A 25,041-nucleotide genomic window follows, 5' to 3' on the forward strand; every position below is an offset into this window, starting at 1 on the left:
ATAAATATTATAGCATTAAAAAGAGCATCATAATTAACAGAAACAGTTTTGAAAAGACCCCAAAATAATGGAATATAGGGTATAGAGGTATATGTGAGATGCCTTATGGGCACTGTTCATGATGATGGGCTATTATTGTTCCTAAACTAGACTCTAAATGAGGATCCTCAGGAAGTTATATTTGAATTGAAATAGAAGAGAAAATTTAAAAAGTTAGATGCTTGGTTATTTGTATAATATATTTTCTTATTTCACATAATTTGTTCCAGAATTGTTCAAGTTAGAAGAGAAACATCAACTTAGTTACCAGAACCATTTACAGGAAGCAGTTCATCTCTCTGTAGTTGTTTTGCTATTAAAGACACATGATTTTTAGTGAAGACTAATTAGTCCGTATACCAATTTAAAACAACAGTTAGCAATACCATTTACTAGCCAATAAGATGTTTGCAAACATACTCTCCCTTTAGAAGATAATTTTAGAGAGACTTGGTGACAAGTGCATTCGTGCACATCCTCTGTTGATTATGGTCACTGATGGCGAAGGCAGTGACATTTTATAACCATTTTTTAAATTTACATAAAAAGGAAAACAAAAATGTCCTATTTCTTCATAAAAATGAGTATATATTAAAACTAAGCTAAAGTGTTTTTTAGTTACCCATTGTAATGTGTCAGTGCTTTCAAATTAGGGGTGTCCAAAACAAAAGGCCAAATTTCATTAAATCAGAGATGCCCCTCTTTTTGTTTCTTCCTTGGTTGTTTTCTTCTCTTTGTTTCTGTAATTAGAGCCAGCTTATAATCAATATAAACTTGTCTCTCTACCCTTTCTCCCTTACAGGACTGAATATATTGTGTGCCTTAAAAGGAAAGTAAAGGTAAAACTAAGGATATACAACACATGATTTGTAATAATAAAATCTTTACACAAAGGAAAAAAGTTTTGAAACTGAAAGTCTTGGATAGAATATTTCAAAGCCCCCTGAACCTACTAGGTAAACTGACATAACTACACATCACACAGGAAATTGAAGACATATTTTGTTTTTCAGACATGCTGAAATAAAGTAACATAAAGTGATTGCCACATATAATTTTTCAGTATTTTTATTTTTAGTAATTTTGTTCAGCATCAATTTAAAGAACATTTTTTTCTACAGTGGTAATAACAGATCTGCACTATGAAATTGACAGTAAATTATGAATATGATACAACTTCATTTATTATAATACACAACTATGTAAATAACCTGAAAGCTACATAATTTGAAGGAACACAAGGTGTGAAAACTTGCTTAAAAATTAAGATTATAAATATAAAATGTAATAATAGAATGGTGATGAGTGTTAAAGAAATTGTGGATATAATCATATCTCAGAAGTGTTCTTAAAATGGCGCATACCCCATAAAGACATTTCTATAAAACACATAACCAGTTACACAAAGACCCAGTAGAATACCAAAACATGATGTATATATATTAATTTTTAAATGAGATATAATGGACATAAAATATTACATTCGTTTCAGGTATACAACATAATTATTTATATATATTAAAAAACAGTAAGTCTAGTTAACATTCTTTACCTTACATAATTACAAAATCTATTTTCTTACATTCAGAACTTTTAAGATATCTCTTAGAAATATTCAACTATGCAGTACAGAATTGATAACTATAATCACTATGCTATATATTATATACCCGTTACTTACTTATTTTATAATTGGAAGTTTGTATCTTTTAAATCCCTTCACTCAGATCACCCACCACTCAGCCTTTGTCTTGAGCACCACCCATCTGTTTTTTTTTGTATCTAAACTTAAGGTTTTTGTTGGTTTCCTTGTTTGTTTGTTTTTAGGTTCCACACACAAATGAGATCAAACACTTTTGTCTTTGTCTGATGTATTTCACTTAGCATAATGCTTTCAAGGTCCATTCAGATTGTTGGAAATGGCAAGATTTTATTATTTTCTCTTAGGAATGAATAGTAAGTATTCCACTGTAAATAAATACCACAATTTCTTTACACATTGATCCATCAGTGCATATATATAGATTGTTTCCATATATAGGTGATTGCAAAAAATGCTCTAGTGAGCATAGGGAACATATAACTTCTCAGGTTTGTGTTTTTGTTATCTTCAGATAAATACCCAGATGTGGCATTACTGGATTACACTCTATTTTTAATTTTTTGAGGAATCTTTGTACTGTTTTTCATAGTGGCCACATACATCTATATTCCAGCCCAGAATACATATCTTTTTTCCACATCATCAGTGTTTTGTAGTTTTCAGTATATAGGTCTTTTACCTCTTTGGTTAAATGTATTCCTAGGCATTATTTTTGATGCACTTATAAATCAGATTATTAATTTCTCTTTCTGAATATCATTATTCATTTGTAAAAACTAGTTTTTGTATATTGATTTTGTATCCTGCAACTTGACTGAATTCATATATGAAATCTAATAATTTTAGTGGAGTCTTTAGGGTTTTCTATACAATACCATTTCATATTCAAATAGTGACAGTTTTACTTTTACTTTCCAATTTTTAAAAAGATTTTATTAATTTATTAGAAAGAGAGGGAGCATAAGCAGGGAGAGGGGAAGAAGGAGAAGGACAATCCGAGTGCCCACTGAGTTGGGAGCTCGATGCAGGGCTCAATCCCAGGACCCTGAGATCATGACCTGAGATGAATCAGATGCTTAACCTCTGGAGCCACCCAGGTGTCCCTCTTCCTTTCCAGTTTGAATGACTTTCATTCCTTTTTCTTGCTTGATTATTTTGACTAGATTTCCAATACTATGTTGAATAAAAGTGATAAGAGTGAGCATTCTTGTCTTGTTCCTGATCATAGAAGGAAAGCTTTTGGCTTTTCACCTTTCAGTATAATTGTGTGTGTGTGTGTGTGTGTGTGTGTGTGTGTGTGTGTGTGTGTAAGGGGGCTTGGCATATATAATATATGAGCCATGCATGATTCATTTATATATACTTAATTGAGAGTGTTTAATAATCTTAAAGGGGTATTGACTTTGGCCAAATGCTTTTACCTGTATCTCTTGAAATGATCCCAAAATACTTGTCTTTCATTTTGTTAATGTGGCATATCACATTAGTTAACAAATGTTTAATCATCTTTCTGTTCCTAGAATAAACCTCACTTGATCATGGTTTATGATCCTTTTAACGATTGTTAAATTCTATTTGCTAATTTTTTGTTGAGGATTTTGCATCTATCTTTACCAGGGATATTTGCCTATAAGGTTTTTTCTTGTGGTTACCTAGCTGTTTTGGTATCAGGGTAATGCTAGCCTCATAAAATGAGTTTGATAATGTTCCTTGCATTTGTACTTTTTAAAGAGATTAAAAAGGATTGGTACTAATTCTTCTTTAATGTTTGGCAGGCTTCACTATTGAAGCCACCTGGTCCTACACCTTTGCTTTGGGGAGATTTTTATTTACTGATTCTGTCTCTTTACTAGGACTTGATCTGTTTAGATATTTGCATCTCTTGATGGTTCAGTCTTGGTAGTTGTATGTTTCTAGGAATCTATCCTTTCCTTCTAGATTATCAAATTTGTTAGAATTTTGTGGTATAACTCAGTGAAGGACTGTCTCTCTGATTGCTTTCTGTACTGTGCGTATATTCTTTCTGCACTGTGCATATATTCCAATCCTTTTTGGCCTGCAAAATTTCTGCTGCAAAATTTGCTAGTTCTCTTATTGAGGCCTCTGGTGCATAACAGGTTGTTTTACTTTTGCCACTTTTAAGATCCTCTTCTTTCACTTTTGACTTTTTAAATTATAGTGTGTCTTGGTGTATGTGTCTCTTGGTTCTTCTTATTTGGAACCATTGACTTACAGGATCTGGATTCTTTTTCTGGGTTAGGGGATTTTTCAGGCATTATTCTTCAAATAAGTTTTCTACCCTTTCTACTCTCTGTTTTCCTTATGAGACCCCAAATGTAAATACTGGTCTGCTTGATGTTGTCTCATTAGTCTCTTAACCTTTACTCACTTTTTTCCTTTACATTTTCACTGCTCTGATTAAGGGAGTTCTAGTGTCTTTTTTTCAAGCTCACTTATTATTATCTTTTGTTGTTGTTCTGCTTTGTCTGGCCTGCTCTTGAACCTACGTAGCATATTTTTCAGTTCAGTTACTGTATTCTTCAGCTCTGTGATTTCAGTTTGTATTTTGTTATAATTTCTGTGTCTTTGGGTCTCTTTATGCTCATTATTCTGTGTTCAGTAAGCATCTTTATTATAATTACTTTGCACCCTTTATCAGGTAAATCACTTATCAGAGATTTTTACCTTTTTTCTCTTTTCTAAAATTTGGATCAAATTCTTCTCTTTCTTCTTTTTCTGTTACTCTCTCTGTTTCTTTGTATTAGTTAAGAGTCACCTCCCCTATCTCAAAAGAGTGCCCTTGTGTAGGAAACGAAACATTTGTTCAACCCTACCCTATTTCTTAGTTGTCTCTCCAGCCTTTGCACTTCAAGCACTCTATTTTATTTTCAATGGCTTCCAGTAGTTGAGCCATTTACACACCTGTCAGTGAACCCAAGCGGAGGGGCTTAGCACTTAGATTCAGGCAGGTTCAAAGACACACTTTCAGGTAGCAGCTTTTAAGGTGTACAAATACAGTATTGCAGGACCACAAACGTAAGCCCCAGTGGCCACCAGAGTCATCATGCACAGTAGAAGTGTTCCCTGACAGCACCCACAAAATCAGAGCACCAGGCAGATGGAGAACAGCAGTGGTTCAATGTAAACATGATATCCATCAGCCTCCATACTCTGAGAGCAATTTTGAAGGCTCCTAGATCTGTGCCAAACCAGAGGCCTACCCATCAGGCCAAAGTTCTTAAACCAACAAATAGGCCTCTTTTGCATAAAGACTAGGTGGGTTTGCAGTCTTCTGCCTGTGTAGTGTCCTGTGGTGTTAGTCAGCCAGGGACTGTCTCTCTGATTGCCACAGTCCTGTGGGACCTGGAGACACAAGTTTCTCTGGCCACCAGGGCCAGGTTATCAAGGGGGTGAGGGGGCTCTCCTGGGTGACAGACAGACACAAAATCAGTAGCAGATATGCATAAAAGCCCCCTTTCACTGCCACCTGATGGTGTAACCAGAGGGAGTTTGAAAATACCACCTGCTCTCTGTCATCTCTGGAAAGGATTACAGTCAGCTCTTAGATGTATGTTTAAATAGAAGCCTGCCCTTTGGGCCAAAGCTGTGAAGATAACCTAATAAGCCTCTTTTTGTATAAAGCCTAGGCTGTTGAGACTATTGCCTGTTGCTGTGTCTAGGGGGTTGGTGGTTGTTGAAGAATTCCTTCTCCATTGGGTATAGTTCTATGGGAGCTTGGAGAATAAGCCCTGCTGGCCACTGGAGCCAGGCAATCTGGTGGTGTCCTTTGGGTGGCAGCCACAAAAGACAGGTTGCCAGAGGTGGTTACAAGGTCCCTTACAGGAAACAGCATCAAACTGAAGTGCAAAGATGGGATATACTGTGAAGCAGAGAGAGCAAAGAAGGCACCAGCCTTCTTCCTGGAGAGAATCCTAGTAGCCCTGGACATGTGTGTTAAGTTACATGCCTGACCCTCTGGCTGACATTTGGAGATAAGTAAATAAGCCTTTTCACATAGAGTCTGGGCACCCATCAATTAGCTCCTTTTGCTCTAGTCTTTGGAGCAGGTGAGTCTGAAAGTATGAATCTTTTAAAAATTGTTTCTCATTTTGCTGTAGCCTTGTGGGTCTTGGGGATGTAAGTTCCACTGGTTTTCAAGGTTAGATATTTGAGGGCTCATCTGTCAGGAGCAAGTCCTAAAAGTTGAGGTTCTTGATGTGATGATGTTCAACTCTGTTTCTGGGGGAGAAGTTTCAAATTTTGAGTTATCTTCTGATTGTTACTGTATTGGAGGCAGAACTCATAGTGTGATTTTGTCTCAGCCTCTCTTATCTGCTTCGACATTTTTCTTCTTGTTTACCTGGTAAACGTAGGTGTTGCTCAGCTAGTTTTTACATTTGTTTCTGAGGAAACTGTTTCATATGAGCTGTAGATTTAGTGTATCAATGGGAAGAGGGGAGTCCAGGATCTTCTTATGTCATCATCTTGAAACAGAACCTTATCTGATAATTAAATTTGACTCTTACAGAATATTCTTACTGATCTTCGATTAACCTTTCAATTATATTAAGAATTTGTCAATTTACAGTTCTGTTTGCTTTGATACAGTCTCCTGGCAGTGTTTATACTTAAGCCGCTAAAAGTGCTCACCATCTAAAGTCTCCTGTGCTATTAAAAATAGATGTGTTGGTGAAATATTGATAAGACCTTTTTTTGCTCACAAAGAGAACTATATCCCCAGTGTGTACGATTCCTTACTGTTATGGAAGGTTTTCCAGTATTTTCAGGATTCTTCAGTCAAATAATTTTGCGAAGGAAAGCATTTGGAGAATGCATTTAACCCAAACATATTTGTCACTATTGAAATTGATCCTCAATCCTTTTATAAGTTTTTAAATCAAAATAGTCCCATAGTCCTGTGGATTAGAAGTATCCCTCTCTATTGTCCACTTTAAAAAAATCTGCCTTACTTCAATGGGAAATGAATAAAAAAGAAAAACTCCACATTGTATCTTTTTTATGCTTTCTCTAGTCTATTCCATTGAAATTACAATATATATTCCATTTTTAGAAATTAACCTGGTTAACAAAAAAAAAAAAGAAATTAACCTGGTTATATTTGACTATCTTCAAGTCTGAAATAAAAACATACAAAAAATAACTTCAAAAATAAAAGAAGGCATCAGGAAAGAAATATCAAGGATGCTTCACACTTCCTTGGAGTTGTTATTTATGGAAATAATGTGGCTAAAGCTCCCATCTGATCATTTTCTCCCAATGTGTGTTGAATTCTTGAGAATTCTGCTGGAGCTTGTAGAGAGCAAAGGTGTCAAAGTTGGCCTTAAATTCCTTGTTCTAACAGAGGTTTTGGTCTCCCACATCATTTATATATAGCTTCTCAACTTTTAGCTGCTGCTTTAAAGGCTCCCAAGTAACATTTCATACTGAAATGTTTGAAAAACACCAGTATAGGATAAATATTATCATTTGAGTCATCTGCCTTTTAGGCTACAAGCCGAAAGAGCTATTACTGTGTTCTTACATAATGAATTTGGGAGTAATTAGCATAGATTGTTCCAATAAACAATAATTAATGCAGTGAACTTCACTGTATACTTAATTCCAGATTAGGTGTGTGAATCTAGTTTCACATTGTTTTATTCAAATTATATCCATGAAGCAATAACTGAGAACCAAGTATGAAATGGGCTGCGAAAGGTTCTGTATTAAATCTGATTAGAAAATTTCTCATGTATTGCTTTGTCAGTACAGTATTAGTAAAGATAATCTCTGTTAATTAACTGCCTGGCTTTAATCCATGTTAATAGCTAATATAGGCTGTTCAGAATTTATATAAAATCTTAGGGCTAACTCTGGCCGATACAGTTGTTTGTGGTTTTGTATTTTTTTCCCATATGTTAAATACTTTGGATTAGTGTCAACTCACTTTTCCTCTCTCACTTTCTTTCCCATTCCCTTCCTTCCTCTTTTTCCTCCTCCTGACACTCAAGAGATTTATCAAGTGCCTTCTGCTTATTGATATAGGAAATACCTAAAGTATTAAGAAAACAATAATGTCTAGATACTTTGTCTAAATTTAAGACACTCATTGCTTACAATATGTGTGTACAATGGTAAACATATATAAACTGAGGCAAAAAGGAAATATTTTTTGGAATTTCCTAACTTAATATTTATGTTACTTACATTTTAAATAGTAAGAGGAGTAGAGATTCCAGAAATTTTATCTTTAACTAAAAAAGACATCATTATCATCCCAACTAGTTTTTATTATAATTTGCTCTTTATCAGGAATCAAGTTAAATGTTTAAAATAATTATTCTTCTGCAATTTTTAGGACAACACTGTCAGGTACATATCAAAATACCTATTTTATCAGTGGAGAAATGGATGCAAAGATGGTTGAGTATCTTGCCCCCCCCTTTTTTTTTTCCCACATCACGTAAGTGACATAGTGACCATTTGAATCTAGCCAGTCTGATACCAGTGTTTAAGTCCTTAATGCCGCATTTTACTGTTTCATGTTTGGGTTAATACAGAAACTTCTTTCTCATTCATTAAATCAAGTAACTTACTGTCTGCCTGTGTTACTTCTTTGATGCTCTGTTGCATATATTTTTAATGATAATATGTTTCACATACTTTGAGGAGACACACATGTTAAGCATATGCTACTGCTTGGTCCTTTTATCATAAATCTTCTTCAAAAGCCTCTGCTATTGTCCCTCTCATATTTATAATTAAAATGAAACATCGAGCTTCCACACAAATTGGTCATTACAGTACAATTTTTAAAGGTTGGAAATGTTTCAAATTATTTTGGTAATCCGAGTTTTCTTTGTGTTCAGAACATTTCCTCTTGGCTGGAGCCAGATTTTTCTTTTCAACCAGGGAAGACAATTTTTTTTTTATCAAAACAAAAACAAAAAAAAAACAAACAAATTGTAAAGCTTCTCACCTTGTATTCTACTTTTCTGCAGAATGTGTGGTTTGGGCTTTCCGTTACCTTTTTTGATTGTATAATCTTTTGTGCTTTCAGATTGATTTTTCTATGAAAAATTCTCTTGCTTGTATCCTGCTTCTCTTGCCTCTTTTCTGTTTTCAAATGTACACTCTATTTTTCATTACTTTCAGAAAATAGTTGTTGATGTGAGGGTTGGCTGAGAGTTTGTCAGTATTAGCTGCTGGTTAACCCTACACACCAGTGAGGGCTCAACTGGCAGTTTGAACTACTTTGGAAAAAAATTATCTGATTCCTTTCTCTGTACCTAGTGTTACATGAACTGTGTTTTTGGTTTGTTATGATTTTTTAATTTTGTTTTTATTTTAATTTTTTGTTCCTCTGGGATATTCATAGGGATGATTTTTACTCTTTGGTACTAAATTATGATCTAGGTTCTGATTTTAAAGATTTTATTCACTGATTTTAGTGAGAGAGAGAAGAGAGAGAGAAAGAGAGAGAGTGAGCATGAGCAGGGGGAGGTATAGAAGGAGAACCAGAATCCCCTGAGCAGGGAGCCTGATATGGGATTCAATCTCAGGACTCTGAGACCATAACCTGAGCCAAAGGTAGACACTTAACTGACTGAGCCAGCCAGGTGCCCTAGGTTCTGATTTTAAAGAATGACTTCTGTATTTGGTTGCTCTGTAATTAGTCTGAGCATTTTTATAAGTAGCAAACGCACTGAGGTGAATGCATGTATGAGAACATGGTGATACATATTACTCTCATCTAGTAATTGGTCTGTTTCTTTCTTTTTTTTTTTTTTTAAAGGTGATCAACCAGACTTTATTATGGTATAACAGGAGGGAATTCATGAATAAGCACTTCCTTGAATGTCCCATCATTGATTTAGATGCAATAAGTTTATCTTTGAAAATACAAACCCTCTTTTCACTACATAATGGCAAAGTTAACTAAAAGTATATGAAGTATTTGTACATTTAAAAAAAATCTTAAAAATTTTACCTATATATACGGTAGAATTTTGAAAAACAGGAAAAATCAAACATCAATCAAATGGATGATCAGGATAGTTGAAGTATAAGTGTCTAAGTATAAGTTTGAGTTGAACAATTAAATTTTTTAAAGCAAAATGTTTAAAATGTTTTTAAGGTACATTTTATAAATATGTACAAAATGTAGGTCTATTTGATGCTTTATTCACTCGGTAAACTTTATACTGCATATCTAATGAGATATGCCATCATCTCTAAAAATTATAACCACCTAGATTAAAAACAAAACAAAACCCTTAAAAGATTATTCACTGTATGAAAACAAAAAGGGAACCATTACAACTTAATGGAAAAAAATTTATTTGTAAAAAAATTTTTTTAAATCTGATTCTAATGTGTACTGACTCATGTATATCAATAATTACACAAAAAGGAAAAACTTAACAGTACTCTAGCAAGGTAAAGAATAAAAACTTCTCTTTTTTTCTTCTATTTTGACAAGGAACATGTCACAGAATCCTATCCACAAAAATGGCTATAGTACTGTGCTTTGAAAAAAACCTGGCTGCATATAATTCTTAATACATCATGTGATGCTGTTGCCCTTAAGACTTCTAGCAGTAGCTATAGGTTCCAACCTGGCACTTCAGGTAATAAAAAATGATGACCAAAAAATCCTTTAAAAGTAAAAAGTAAGAATGTATCATATCTTCTGAGATTTCCTGAAACAGATTGTCAGATCAAAGTCTTTAGCTTTAAAAAAAAAAAAAATCTGAAAAAGAGTGCCATCCTATTACTCAAAGAATTACACTCAAATGATCTATAAAATGAACTTCACTGATACTGATTCTTTCACAAACTCATTTAAATATAAAACTTTATATTTTTAGAAAGAATGGGTTTTGCAAGGATCTTTTTTACTCCATTATCCTCTGGTCTACTAGTCTATTATGTGTTGCATTTTTGTCTAACTCAGATTTTGAAAAGTTTGATTAAATACCAGTTCCTTAGCTATGTAAGTTTTAAAAGATAATCTGCTTTAAATTCTCAAAATCAGTACCAAAAAATGTTTACAGCTTATTCTAATCTCTAACATTTACAAAACTTACACTCCACTCAAAAAAAAAAAAAAAAAAGAATAAATTTTTTTCAAATAGTGCATACAAGGCACAAGAGCTTCCTAGTATATTTACTGAAGCTGAACATTTGGCATCAACAAACACACCACTTTAGTTTACCTTAAACTCAATTTCCAAACAGCACACCATTTAGTTCATATTGAACTAAATTTCTAAAAGTATATTTCTTTTAATGATTTGCATAATTTAATCTTAAGTATTTGAAGAAATATAAAGTATAATTGTCATACTTTTGATGAGGGGACACAGAAATAATATAGATACCAATGGAGGATTAATCTATTGGCCCATTAGGAATTATTAACAAATTCGATATTTTAGCTATATGTTCAATAGAACAAATAACTTTTAAAAAATGAGATTTTTTAAAAAGCCAGAATGGCAAAAGAACATCATAAATGATTTTTTATAATTTTCAGCCAATTTAAGAGGATCAGAAGAGATGAAAAATATATTGTGGATGTAGTAGTAATTAATGTATTAGTTATGATAAAAATTGCTAGCTAGTTGCTTATCAGTGAGCTCAGGCTTCAATGACCATACATCTTTCCCAGCAGGGAATAAAGGCTAGAATTAGATTAAAGTCTGGCAAAAATGGTGGTAATCTTCAACTGTAGGCCACTTAAAATTTGCAATGAATTCATAGTCATTATAGTTCACTCAGTCTGGGGCTGGATTCACAACAGAGGGAATGCTACCTCCAACTCGTTGGTAACTAGTAGGTTTTATAAATAAAGCTGTCATTATACGGTAATTTGAAATCTTTCAAATTTCAATATCTTAAATAGTCTCAATTTTCGGAATCAGAAACTCAGATGATTAATGGGCTTTTTATGTATAGACATTGTACTACCCAAATATTTGGGTGAAAATCAGCCCATGAATTTATTCCAAGTTTTTATGATAGAAGATACTTTTGCCTTTGATTCATAAACCATAATTACTTCTAATATGTAAGAGGAATTTGTGTTAGTTCAAACAATCTGTATATTGAATTTAAAAATGTGTTATGTTTTAAGCAACAGCTTGGAGAGAACTAACCAATTCATATTCTGCATATCCAGCCAAAGGAAAATGGGAACAACTGGCCAATGGTGCCTTCCTGTGGGAAGCCTCTTCCATCCACCTACAGCATGGATACTTCCATAAAGTATGAATTTATTTTGTTTGAAGAGTTAAGTCTCATTCTCCATGGTTAATGCAGGATTGCTCATACCAGCTTTGCCTTTTCCCGGGTTTGTGCTGCTTTCTGTCCAAGACTGAGAATCAGTGAGAAGATGGCTCTGGGACTCTCTCAGTGGCTTTGCAGGAAACTGATGGTTTTCAGGATTTTTCGATGTTGAATTCAATCCTGCAGGAGTAGATGCTTGTTCAGGATCCTGATTAACAAGGCAAGTTGGAAAGGAGCAGCCATCACCTAGACTTGAAAAAATGGGTAGCAACCAGTACTTCTTTTCATCACCAAAAACTTGTCGCATGTTTTTACTAAAACCCAAGCTGAATCCATTCTTATCTGTTCCATGTCGAAATACGGGACTTCTAAATGCCTCTAATGTAGATTTATTTTTGCTGACTAGCCAACAATGATAGCCAAACAGAGAAGACAAGCTGACAGAAAACATAGCTGCAGCAAAGAATAAAAACATAATATGGAACTTGGCTTGAGTATCGGGTAGGCCATTTGTCCAAAATTTGATAAAATACTGTAAATCTGTAGCAGCAATAAAAAGGCAGTACAGCAGAGAATAAGCCAAGAAAAGGAGGAAAAATTTGTAATTTGAAAATCCAACACAATTGTTCACCCATGGGCAATGATGATCCATCCTCAAAATACATTTATCACAGACGGAACAATGATGGCAGCGGTCTGGTTTTAGGAGTTGGCATCTGTCACAACATCGATTGCTCCGGACACGGTCCGGGTATAGATGGGAAGATCTGGCTGCTCGCCTGAGAACTTCCTGATGGGCTTCTCCTCTTGGCTCTCTCTCCAACAATTCTTTTTCTGCATAAGAGAGATGGAATTCTCTTGAAGGATTCATTGGGGATGTAAAGATAGTTTTCCAATATGACCAGACAAACATTGCAAAAAGTAGATGATAAGCAGTCAGGCACACAACCTGCTCGCCAACATTTTCCATGGACACTATGCGCAGCTGGACGGCGTAGGCGTAGTGGGACCGGCCGAGCAGGAGGCTGATGAACACCGCGGGGGCCCAGTAGAGCACCCGCCGGCACCGCCGCCTGACGCTGCCCGGCCCGAGGGCGCCGGGTTCCAGCCGCAGGCACCTGCCCAGCTCCGCCGCCGCCCGCGGGCCTGGCTCCGGGGCGGACTGGCCGCGCCCCGCGTCCCCTGCGGGACCGACCCGGGGGCGGCGGCCGGGTGCGCTGCGGCCACTGCGGCCGCCGTGGCGCTGAGTCCCCATCCCGCAGCCCCACGCCGGCTGCCCGCTGCTCCGCACGGTGGGGGCGGCGGCGCTGGGAGGGCCGGTCTGTTTCTTTAGGTGCCTTAGGTTCTGTTGTGTGACCCAGATTAATTCTTTTAATGTTCTGACAACCCCATCTTCATTTCTCTTCTGAGGTCCATATAAGTAAGGTGTCTTATCTAATACTTTCTAATGCTTTTATTTATTTATTCAGGAGAGACACAGAAAGAGAGGCAGAGACAGAGGCATTTTTGAAAAAGTGTATTGTTTTTACAGAATACACTTTTTGAGAAGCAGGCTTCGTGTGGGGAGCCCAAAGCAGGACTCAATCCCAGGACCCCAAGATCAGGACCTGAGCCAAAGGCAGATGCTCAATCACTGAGTCACCCAGGTGCCCTGTGAGGTGGCTAATAGGCCTCAGTAGTGGAGAGGAAGTTGTCCTCACATTCACAGGGAGAGGTCTGGTCCTTTGGCCCATTCTTGTGCAGAGGGACAACTTGGCCTGCCTGTTAGACTTCTGACCCCTGAGCTATGCTGGTACCACTCCTGAGCAAAGTGCAGAACCTGAGAAAGGAGTTACTGCCTTTTTCTCTTTTCAGTAAAGGCCTTATCATATCTCCTGATTATTTAGCCTCACGTTAGCCACTCCATCTTTATCTTATGGATGCCTTCAGGCAGACACTTGCTAAGGCGCAAGTTGGATCTTGCAGGGCAGCTTAGGACAGAGCACTGGTGGAAGTTGGTGGCTTATTTTTTCCAAGAAGTGACATGTGAAACAGGAAAATATTTAACTTTAATATTTTTTTTCAAATGTATGTTCAGTCTTCAAAAATCAAAACTTTTTAATGAGAAAAAAACTTTATTTCAGTGACATTAAGAAGCTTAAATGTTTCTGAAGAACCACTGCTTAAAATAACTCAGGGTTTTGCAGTGCCTGGTTGGTACATTTAGTTAAGCATCCAACTCCTGGTTTCAGCTCAGGTCATGATCTCAGGGGTCCTAGTGAAACGGAACCCCACATTGGGCTCCATGCTCAGTGGGGAGTCTGTTTGATATTCCCTCTCCCTCTCTAATCTCTGCCTCTTTGCCAAAAAAGGGACATGATAACAACACAAACCTCGTAGAACAATTTAGGATAAAGAAAGATAATCTCTTACCATAATAGTTAATAATACTCCACAAATGTGGCTTCAGGTATTAAAAATGATCTTGTGCACTCCCATATTAATGACACATTGTATCGAATCCTTTGTTTCTAATTTTCAAAACACAAATTTACGAATACAATCCATAGATTAATGTATGATTATCTGTTCGTAATGCTCTTATTTATGTTAACATTTTACATGCTATTTCTCTCATTGGGAAAATGCTATAAATAAGGGAGCACAAAAATAATATAAATCTCTGAGATCTTTCTTATAATACACCCAAGAAAATATTATCCTGATTCAGTGTAAGCGTTGCCAAGAGCCCAAAAGGAGAAAAGTAGAAAATAAATGATTTTGAAATGCTTTTTCTTTTACCTCTTTCAGTCTATTACCACCAAAACAGTCAAAGAAATATTTTTGAAACATTAAGCCATGTCGTATCACTGTCTAGTAACTTTTTACAACTAGAATAAAACCCCATGTTATTACTATGATTTTTAAATCCATACATGTTCTGCACTCTAACCTTTTGCCAGCTCCCATCCTCTTGTTAGCACCCTTAATAGTTTCTTTTCCACCACATTGGCCTTTTTGCTATTGTCTGGGAAAACACTCAGTCTCCTACTCTTAGGTTTATGCACTTTCTCTTCTCTCTGTATAATATTATCTTTCCCTAAATATTCCCTAATATCTTCCCTATAAAGTGAAGTGACTCACTTCATCCAAGGTGTTGTTCTTAACCCCCAGCAAGAGCAGTCCCTTAACTATCTTATCTTAAAGTATACTTTTTTAAAATAAAACATACATGGTTTATTTAAATTCAACTAGTCTTTGCACTTAAATTCCAAATGATTTTTTTCATTATATTTCTGAAACTACTAATGCATTCTATGTGGATTGATTTAAAATGAAAGAAAACAAAAAATAAAAGTACACTTATGACTATTTTTTACCTTTTCTATTTTCCCTTACAAAATGTTTACTATATATGTATGTTTATAGTTTCTTAGATCATGCTCCCACACTAAAATATATATAAGAATAGAGTTATTTCTGAAAGAAACAGACTTCTAACTACATAGAACAAATTAATGGTGACCAGAGGGGATGTGGGTGGGAAGATGGGGAAGATAGACGATGGGGAGTAAGGAGGGCACTTGTTCTGATAAACACCAGCAACGTATGTAACTTAAGTGCTGAATCACTATATATACAATGGAAACTAATACAACATTGGATGTTAAATACCTAGAAATAAAATCAAAACTTTAAAAAAGAATTATTGTTAATTTTTAGGTACAATTAAAAAATAGGGGATCCCTGGGTGGCTCAGCGGTTTAGTGCCTGCCTTTGGCCCCGGGGGTGATCCTGGAGACCCAGGTTGGAGTCCCACATCGGGCTCGCTGCATGGAGCCTGCTTCTCCCTCTGCCTGTGTCTCTGCCTCTCTCTCTCTCTCTCTCTCCCCCTGTCTCTCATGAATCAATAAGTAAAAATTTAAAAAATAAATAAAAAATAAAGCTTCCCACCCCCCCCAAAAGACATACCTTTACATATTTGAGGTTTGTAGTTGAGAAATTCACAATAAAACCATCTTGAAAAAATGTATTGTTTTTACAGAATACATTTTTTGGAATGTATATAAGGGACCAGATTTGAGGTTGGAAATAACTCACTGTAATTACCTTCATAAATGCAATATGAGATATTGATGGAATTTGTATGTTAAATCAATGATTATTAACAGCAAATTGACAATAAAATAATGTTAAAAATCTATAAAAAAGGAGAAAACCAAGAATAGAGTTATTTTTTATCTCCTTGTTGTAGGCCCACTACCTTGAGAAGTAACAGGCACTTAGTATGTGCTCACTAAATATATACTAAATAAAGAGTAAGCATTCAAAAATATTTGGTGAATAAATATATTAAATATTTTTTTGAATTCCACATCAAGCTATGTAGTAATAGTTTGCATCCCACAAAGCCATATGCAATGCATAACTGGAAACTCTGAATGATGCTCAGTAAATAACACCAGATAGTATAGGAGAATAACCAAAGCTCTAAGAACATAGGGGAGTCAAGATCGAAGAGAGATCATAGTATAGAGTGGATTTTTACTTTGAGATGAAAACATTTTTTAGCTGAAACATCCAGGTTTATAAGCCAAATAGCTGAAATTCTCTGATACAGATAATCAAGTGATGAAAATACCCAAAATAAAAGATGAGAGAGGCCAAGAACCCAGTGGAAACTGACAGCAGAGGCACTGACAGACTGAGTGGAGTTGTAGACATTCTTATGAAGGTAGAAGAGCAAACAGCATCCAAGAGCCCAGGAAAACGTGGATATAAATGTAATCACTCTAAAATAAGCACTACATAAATTAGTTAAGAAATATATATCAGGAGAAGTCTACAACGGAAACATATATACCTGCAAAATACTTGATGAATCTGAAACAAGCTCCCGAAGAAGAAGAAGAAGAAGAAGAAGAAGAAGAAAGAAGAAGAAAGAATCAGGAAGAAGAAGAAAGAATCAGGAAGAAGAAGGAAGAAGGAAGAAGAAGGAAGAAGAAGGAAGAAGAAGAAGGAAGAAGGAAGAAGAAGGAAGAAGAAGAAGAAGAAGAAGAAGAAGAAGAAGAAGAAGAAGAAGAAGAAGAAGAAGAAAAAGAAAGAAAGAAAGAAAGAAAGAGAAAGAAAGAAAAAGAGAAAGAAAGAAAAAGAAAGAAAGAAAGAAAAAGAAAGAAAGAATCAGGAAGAAGAAGGAAGAAAGAATCAGGAAGAAGAAGGAAGAAAGAATCAGGAAGAAGAAGGAAGAAAACGAAAGAAGAAGCAGCAGCAGCAGCAGCGGCAGAAGACAAAATTTGTTAAATGAAATAAACCAGTCACAGATGGACAAATATTGTGTGCTTTCACTTAGATGAAGCACTGTAAAATATTCAAACTCACAAAAGCAAAAAATAGAGTGGTGGCTATTAGGGGCTAAGGGGAGGCACAATGAATAAATTCTAGAGATCTGCTGTAAAACATGGTGCCGATAGTTAGAATACAATACAGCCACTCTAAACATTTGTTAAGAGGAAATATTTCATGTTAAGTGTCCTTACCACAATAAAAATAATTTCTCTAAGATTTGCCTTTATTTTGAAATCAAAATGCTGTGGTTTTTTAAGTTGGTTAAGTAAACAAAAATTCTGTATGATTTCAGATTGTGTAGTTTTTATTTGACTATGAATTATTTTCATGATTTTAACTCTAATATTGTATTAAGGGCAGGACTCTTCTTGTGGCTTATTTCGTGTATCAGGTTTACTTGAGGTTGAGAAAAGGAGCTCAGTAACATGTTCTATAGGCATTTGTTTTAGCAGAGTTTAAGTATTTTAGACTAGAGAAAAATAATCTGAGCCTATTCATTATAGATGAAAGAGTTTTGGTAAACAATTTGACTTTTAAATGTCCCACTTTCAGTAATAACAACAATCAATGTGTTTATTTACAAAGAAAATGCTATTGAAATAGATTGTTATACATAATAGTCACATTGGCTGAAGTGTTATTTTACAAAAGGCCACAGATTCTGTAAGTTGATTTTGTAATAACAACATTAGTATTTAATTAGAACTTCAGTGATGCCTCTTCTTGGATTGAAAAGTGAATTTCCTTTGGTGAGATACCCATACCCATCTGATGTGCTAAATAGGCTGAAATAGAAATTATTATTAATCACACTCTGGACCACATACATGCCTTAAAAATCAGAGAAGGAGAAAGGTGAAAGCATCTCTTAAATTTAATCTCCACTTATTCTGCAAGCATTACATTTTGAATTCTGTATTTTATCTTGTTATTATGTTCATTTAGAGGTCTTCGACCTGTGAAATTGCATTAATTTTATACTTCAGTTTGTGTTTTTTTCAAAGCTAGAATCTATTATAAATTTCAGAGATTAATTAAAGTGCTGACACTATTCACTTAAGAATATTTCCTATTATTGCTACAAGACTACAAGACTATCCTTCACCTTTACTGCCCATGATCTGATGATACACAAGCAATATTCTTCATTAATATTTCATAATGTGTATTCATTTTGTTATTTCAGAAAATAATCAGTTATTTTGCACTTATCTTTTGTGTAAATACTGAGAAGTAAACTGTAAACTGAATTGTAGCCAAAGACTTTACTCAAAATTTTATATGTATGTGATGGTATATCCTGCATGTTTTAAAAGTTTTTATTCAAATTCAAGTTAATATACAGTATAATAGTTTCATGTGTACAAGGTATCTGCATTTTTTGTTTGTTTGTTAAAGATGTATTTACTTAATTTAGAGAGAGAGAGAGAGAGAAAATGAGCTGGCAGAGCAAAGGGAGAGGGAGAGAGAATCTTAAGCAGATTCTGTGTTGAGCAAGGAACCTGGCCTGGGGCTTGATCCCACAACCGTGAAATCACAACTGAGTCAAAACCAGGTGTAAATGCCCAACCAACTATACCACCCAAGTGCCCCCAATAACCTCCTAAGTTTTTATGGAAGAAGTAGATTTTTATAAAGAGTAAACCAGGATAGTAAGGACTTTCTTTCCTGAAGCTAAGTGTCAAATTCCTTTTTTCTTTTTTTTTTCTGTAAAGCTAGCTGTAAAAAACATCTGTACCTCTTGAAGGGTTTTGTTTTGTTTGGAAAGTTTGTAACTACAAATACAAATTACTTAGAGTTCCTTGTTCTTTAATTCTTTCTTCTTGCATCTTTCAACAACATTGGTATAATTCACATAGTTGTAATATTTGTGGTTATAATATTCCTTATAGTATTTATTATCTTATAGTATTTGAAGTTTCTGTAGTGATGTCACTTCTCTCATTTTTGTTTTTGTTCTTCTATGTCTTTTATATGATCTGTTTGGAAGTTTATAAATATAATTGATCTCAAAGAACTAGCTTTTGTTGCTTTGATATTTTAGGAGCACTTTTTTGTTATTACTTTGGTTTTTAGCCTGATGTTTTTCCCCCACTTTGCTGCATCATAGGGTTTTGTTTGTTCTTCTTTTTCTAGCTTCTGAAGTCATTGATCTGAGATTTCTTTTTTCTTCTTTTCTAATATGAGTATTGAGTGCTGTAAATTTCTCTTTTCTGAGCATGGCTTGTTTGTTTGCATTCCACACATTTTGATAGGGTGTGTTTTCATTTTTACTTGGTTCGGTATCGTTTCTGCTTTCCTTTGACATCTGTTTCACTCTAGTCCTTATCTAGTTTCCTTAAATAGTAGTTTAAAAGAAAAAAAATCTTTTTATGTATATTTATTTTATTTCCATTGCTCCTCCTACTTTTTTAAATCAGATATAAAAAGCTGCTGTCTGGTATTGTTCTTTCTAAATGAGTAATTTTTATTTTTGTAGTGTAAGCCTTAATGACTCTGGGTTTTTTCACTGGATGGTGATGGTTGTATCATTAATATCTGAGATAGTCTTAATTCTCTATTTGATATTTAGGATAGAAAATTACAGACTGAAAGTTTATTCTAACAGAGTAAGTCATCATTTTAATTGCTTTTGGTTTATCTGGTAAATGATAAGAAGCCATGTGTACTAAAGTAGACTAAAAATGAGTAAAGACTTAAACATAAAACCCAAAATTGTAATACTACTAAAAGAAGACAGGAATGAAGTTGAAAGACATGGATCTTTGGCAATGATTTTATGGGTATGAAGCTGAAGGCACAGATAACAAAAGCAAAAACAGAGAAGTGAGACTACATCAGAGTAACAGGCTTCTGCATAGGGACAGCCAACAGAGGGAAAAAGTAACCTACAGAATGCAAGAAATTATTTGCAAAAAATTCTGCAATTTAAAGTATGAGGAATCATGAGCTGAATATTACAAAATTTGGGGACTCCTTATCTACAATTTTGCATTTGCTTGCAAAGGTCATAGCTTCTAAAATACTAGTAAGACATTTATGAAATCTCTCAAAACAGTAAAATTAGGATTCTTATCAAGAAGAAAATAAGTAAGATGACTGATAAAATGACTCAGTAAAATACCTCAGTTCACCATAGAACTTCATTTATGGTCAAAAGCTATAGAGATTCATGTTTAAATGAGGGTCAATGATTCTGTATGTTGGATTCTGTATGTTCAGTAAAAAATAAATTTATTATTAAAAAAAATAAAAAAATAAAAATTAAAAAAAGAAATCATTTGCAAACTGTGTATTTGATAAGGAGTTCATTTCCAAAATATATAAGGAACTCCTACAAATAAGTAGCAAAGTAGTAGTACAAAAACACAGGTTGAAAAATGGTCATGGAAACTGAATGGACATTTCTCTAAAATCCTATGACTGGCCAGCCAGGTATGTGAAAAAAAAGATGCTTGCTATCACTAACCACCAAAGAAATGTAAATAAGAATCATAACGATTTATCACCTTATACTTGTTAAGGTGGCTAATATCAAGAAAACAAATCAGAAGTGTTGGTGAGGGTGGAGAAATTATAACCACTGTATGAGGTTGATGGGAATGTAAAATAGTTCAGTCACTATGGGAAAAAGCATGGGGGTTCCCAAAAAATAGAACTGCCATATATATGGCCCTGTAATCACACTCCTGAGTGTGTGTGTGTGTGTATACATATCCAAGAGAATTAGAGTTAAAATTATCATCTTGGAGAGATAGTCACCAAAGTAGGTTTACTTAACATTCACTGCCACAGGTACAATTTTTTAAAAAATTTCAAAACTCTTTAAATCTACTAATTCTCAGTTTAAGACTTTAAATGTTACATACACTTGTCATTTCCAAATTCTTTTTATAAATAGATTATTTTCTGGTTGAATTGTGAATAAATAAATAAATTGAAATTAACGAGGGATGCCTGGGTGGCTCAGTGATTGAGAGTCTGCCTTCAGCTCAGGGCATGATCCCGGGATCCTGGGATCCAATCCCGGATTGGGTTCCCCACAGGGAGTCTGCTTCTCCCTTTACCTATGTCTCTGCCTCTCTCTGTGTCCCTCATGAATAAATAAAATCTTTAAAATAAAAATTAATGAAGTCTTGCGCCATCAGTGTTCCATCTATTTACCATCTCCTATCTTGACAAACAGTTCCAAACCGATTTGAGTAATTTGACTTTTTCAAGCTAAGGTAAAATGTATTATAGAGTAATAAAGTTGTTGAAATAAAAATAATAGTAATACAAAGAAGCTGCATGAGATTTCCACACACATGCACACAAAATGCATCTTTCTGGTAATATTCAATCATCTTCCTTCATTTAATATATTCCAGAACAGTAATTTTCTACCTTTTCTGAGGACTTTCCCACATCTTGATCTAATAACTTAAAATATTCTTCCTAAAATCTGTATCTTTCCTCACTAGTTCCCTTCCACCTTTCTGATTGCTGTTCCACTCAGTCTGGTGATAAGAATTCTTCCTATTTATGCCTTTTCCTTCTATAACCATTTTCATGAGAATTATAGACCTTCTCTTACTTCTCAACCCAATTAGTAGGTTTGAGAAGGTAAAATATCTGGTATTTCACTTTTATTTATGTGAAATTATTTGATTTTGTCCCACAGGTCTTAGAAGCTCTGAATTTCCTCCATTGCTTTTTTTTCCCCCTCTGTGTTTATGAAAATTGTCAAAGTCTGTAAGTAAAGCATCTGAGACCGAAATTACTATGAAAATCATGTTAGGAGAAAACATTAGTAGTGATAAAGCATAAGGAGAAAAAAACTGGAAGTAATGAAGCATATTTAGTGGGATTAATGCCTATGGAAGTAAGAGCAGCTTCTACATTCTAGACAGCAAATCTTTGAACAGAATTATATCACACACCTAAATTGAGGTGAGCTGTGCATGACCTTAACAGAAACATGTTCCAGAAAAATTTTTTTTAAAGATTTTATTTATTCATGAAAGAGAGAGAGAGCGAGAGAGAGAGAGGGGGGGGGGCAGAGACACAGGCAGGGGGAGAAGCAGGCACCATGCAGGGAGCCCGATGTGGGACGATCCCGGGTCTCCAAGATCACACCGTGGGCTGAAGGCAGCGCTAAACCGCTGAGCCACCCGGGCTGCCCCATGTTCAAAATTTAATTACAGTTACAGGCTGAAGTTATCAGGGAATCACTAAAGTAAAGTAAATACATACTCATATTACGTATTTGGGTTTTTTTTTTTTTTATAACTTTCTTCCTATAGTTTTGAGTATGTGATTGTTCTAACAACTTAATTTGAGTTTTCAGTCCAAAACTAATGTTTTCTATCATATCTCTTCATTTGGATGTAAATGAATGCTTAGCAATTACTGTTTTACCCACTACTTTAACAAAATTCTTCTGCTGATATTCAGTATCACCAAAAAGCAATCGAGATTGTACTTAGGCAATGTTTTATTAATAGAAAATACTCGTTAATCACATCACTTTGTAGCTCTTACTGGAAAGTAATTATTTTAATATATCTTTAATACTTTCTGATATTTCTTTACAACAACTTGCTCAGCATTATTTCACTTACGCAAAAAATAGGCATGTATTGGCTCATCAAATGCCAAATTAGATAATTGATGTTAGAAATATTTTATATCATGCACAAGTCAAACGGATATTGTTATATAGGAATTTAAATCATCTTAATGATATTTAGAAAAGTTGGATGGATTTAATTAATAGGTGGGAAGTTAATTATTATATTTTAACATTTAAATAGATGGAATATAATTTTCTGCTATTTGGAATTCATTATCCAAAATATTGTTAGGAATCCATCATACCTGAAACATCAAGGTGCCTTATTAAAATGATGCTTGAGTGTTTCTGAGGAAAGATAAAAGACTTGAAAATTTAGTTTCAGGAAACGGGAAAAGTCCCAAACAAGATAAATGAGAAGATATCTACACCTAGAGATGTGGAGGTAAAACTGAGAAACAAAAACAAAATTGAGAAAAATTTCAAAAACATGAACAGTACAGATTGTGTACATGAAAAATTAGGATAAATACTCTGATTTATGAAGAGTAATAAGGTAGAAAAGAGTGAAATATCCTCAAAATGTTCATAGAAAATATCAGAAAAATTAGGAATGAAAACTCTGGGTACTGTCTCTAAAATGAAAGCAAGTCTACAGTTAGAACAAGAAACCCTCCAGCAATTTATTAATGGTAGATGTGACTAAAGGTAATTTAAATACTATACTTCAGAGAGATATACAATGATTTAATGTAATCATTGTAATCAATGTAATTTAATTTTGATGTAATACACATCAAAATTATTACTTAATGAAACCTGATAAATATAAAGGTAAATCTCAGCAAATGTTGACTAAGAATGTCTACTTCAACTGACCAAAAAGAAGGAAACTAAAATAATGGGAAAATATAATATATAAGAATAAAAGGAGATGGTGTAATTAAAGTGTTGATAGTTTCTTCTATTGTTGGAAGAGGAGTGATGGTGATGTTTTATTTTTTTTTAATTTATTTTTTATTGGTGTTCAATTTACCAACATACAGAATAACCCCCAGTGCCTGTCACCCATTCACTCACACCCCCCACCCTTCTCCCCTTCTACCACCCCTAGTTCATTTCCCAGAGTTAGCAGTCTTTACGTTCTGTCTCCCTTTCTGATATTTCCCACACATTTCTTCTCCCTTCCCTTATATTCCCTTTCACTATTATTTATATTCCCCAAATGAATGAGAACATACAATGTTTGTCTTTCTCCGACTGACTTACTTCACTCAGCATAATACCCTCCAGTTCCATCCACGTTGAAGCAAATGGTGGGTATTTGTCATTTCTAATAGCTGAGTAATATTCCATTGTATACATAAACCACATCTTCTTTATCCACTCATCTTTCGATGGACACCGAGGCTCCTTCCACAGTTTGGCTATTGTGGACATTGCTGCTAGAAACATCGGGGTGCAGGTGTCCCGGCGTTTCATTGCATCTGAATCTTTGGGGTAAATCCCCAGCAGTGCAATTGCTGGGTCGTAGGGCAGGTCTATTTTTAACTCTTTGAGGAACCTCCACACAGTTTTCCAGAGTGGCTGCACCAGTTCACATTCCCACCAACAGTGTAAGAGGGTTCCCTTTTCTCCGCATCCCCTCCAACATTTGTTGTTTCCTGCCTTGTTAATTTTCACCATTCTCACTGGTGTGAGGTGGTATCTCATTGTGGTTTTGATTTGTATTTCCCTGATGGCAAGTGATGCAGAGCATTTTCTCATGTGCATGTTGGCCATGTCTATGTCTTCCTCTGTGAGATTTCTCTTCATGTCTTTTGCCCGTTTCATGATTGGATTGTTTGTTTCTTTGGTGTTGAGTTTAATAAGTTCTTTATAGATCTTGGAAACTAGCCCTTTATCTGATATGTCATTTGCAAATATCTTCTCCCATTCTGTAGGTTGTCTTTGAGTTTTGTTGACTATATCCTTTGCTGTGCAAAAGCTTCTTACCTTGATGAAGTCCCAATAGTTCATTTTTGCTTTTGTTTCTTTTGCCTTCGTGGATGTATCTTGCAAGAAGTTACTGTGGCCGAGTTCAAAAAGGGTGTTGCCTGTGTTCTCCTCTAGGATTTTGATGGAATCTTGTCTCACATTTAGATCTTTCATCCATTTTGAGTTTATCTTTGTGTCTGGTGAAAGAGAGTGGTCTAGTTTCATTCTTCTGCATGTGGATGTCCAATTTTCC

The 25,041-nt window shown here is 34.9% G+C and overlaps 1 protein-coding gene and 1 pseudogene across 3 annotated transcripts in view; both read right to left on the reverse strand.

Annotated features, from left to right (window-relative positions):
* LOC144321982 (uncharacterized) overlaps positions 1–25,041 on the reverse strand; it is a 566,375-nt gene that overhangs the window by 75,330 nt on the left and 466,004 nt on the right. The window lies entirely within an intron of this gene.
* On the reverse strand, positions 11,903–12,959 carry LOC144321979 (palmitoyltransferase ZDHHC2 pseudogene; annotated as a pseudogene).

This window comes from Canis aureus, chromosome 10, assembly GCF_053574225.1.
Source record: "Canis aureus isolate CA01 chromosome 10, VMU_Caureus_v.1.0, whole genome shotgun sequence".
NCBI lineage: Eukaryota > Metazoa > Chordata > Mammalia > Carnivora > Canidae > Canis > Canis aureus.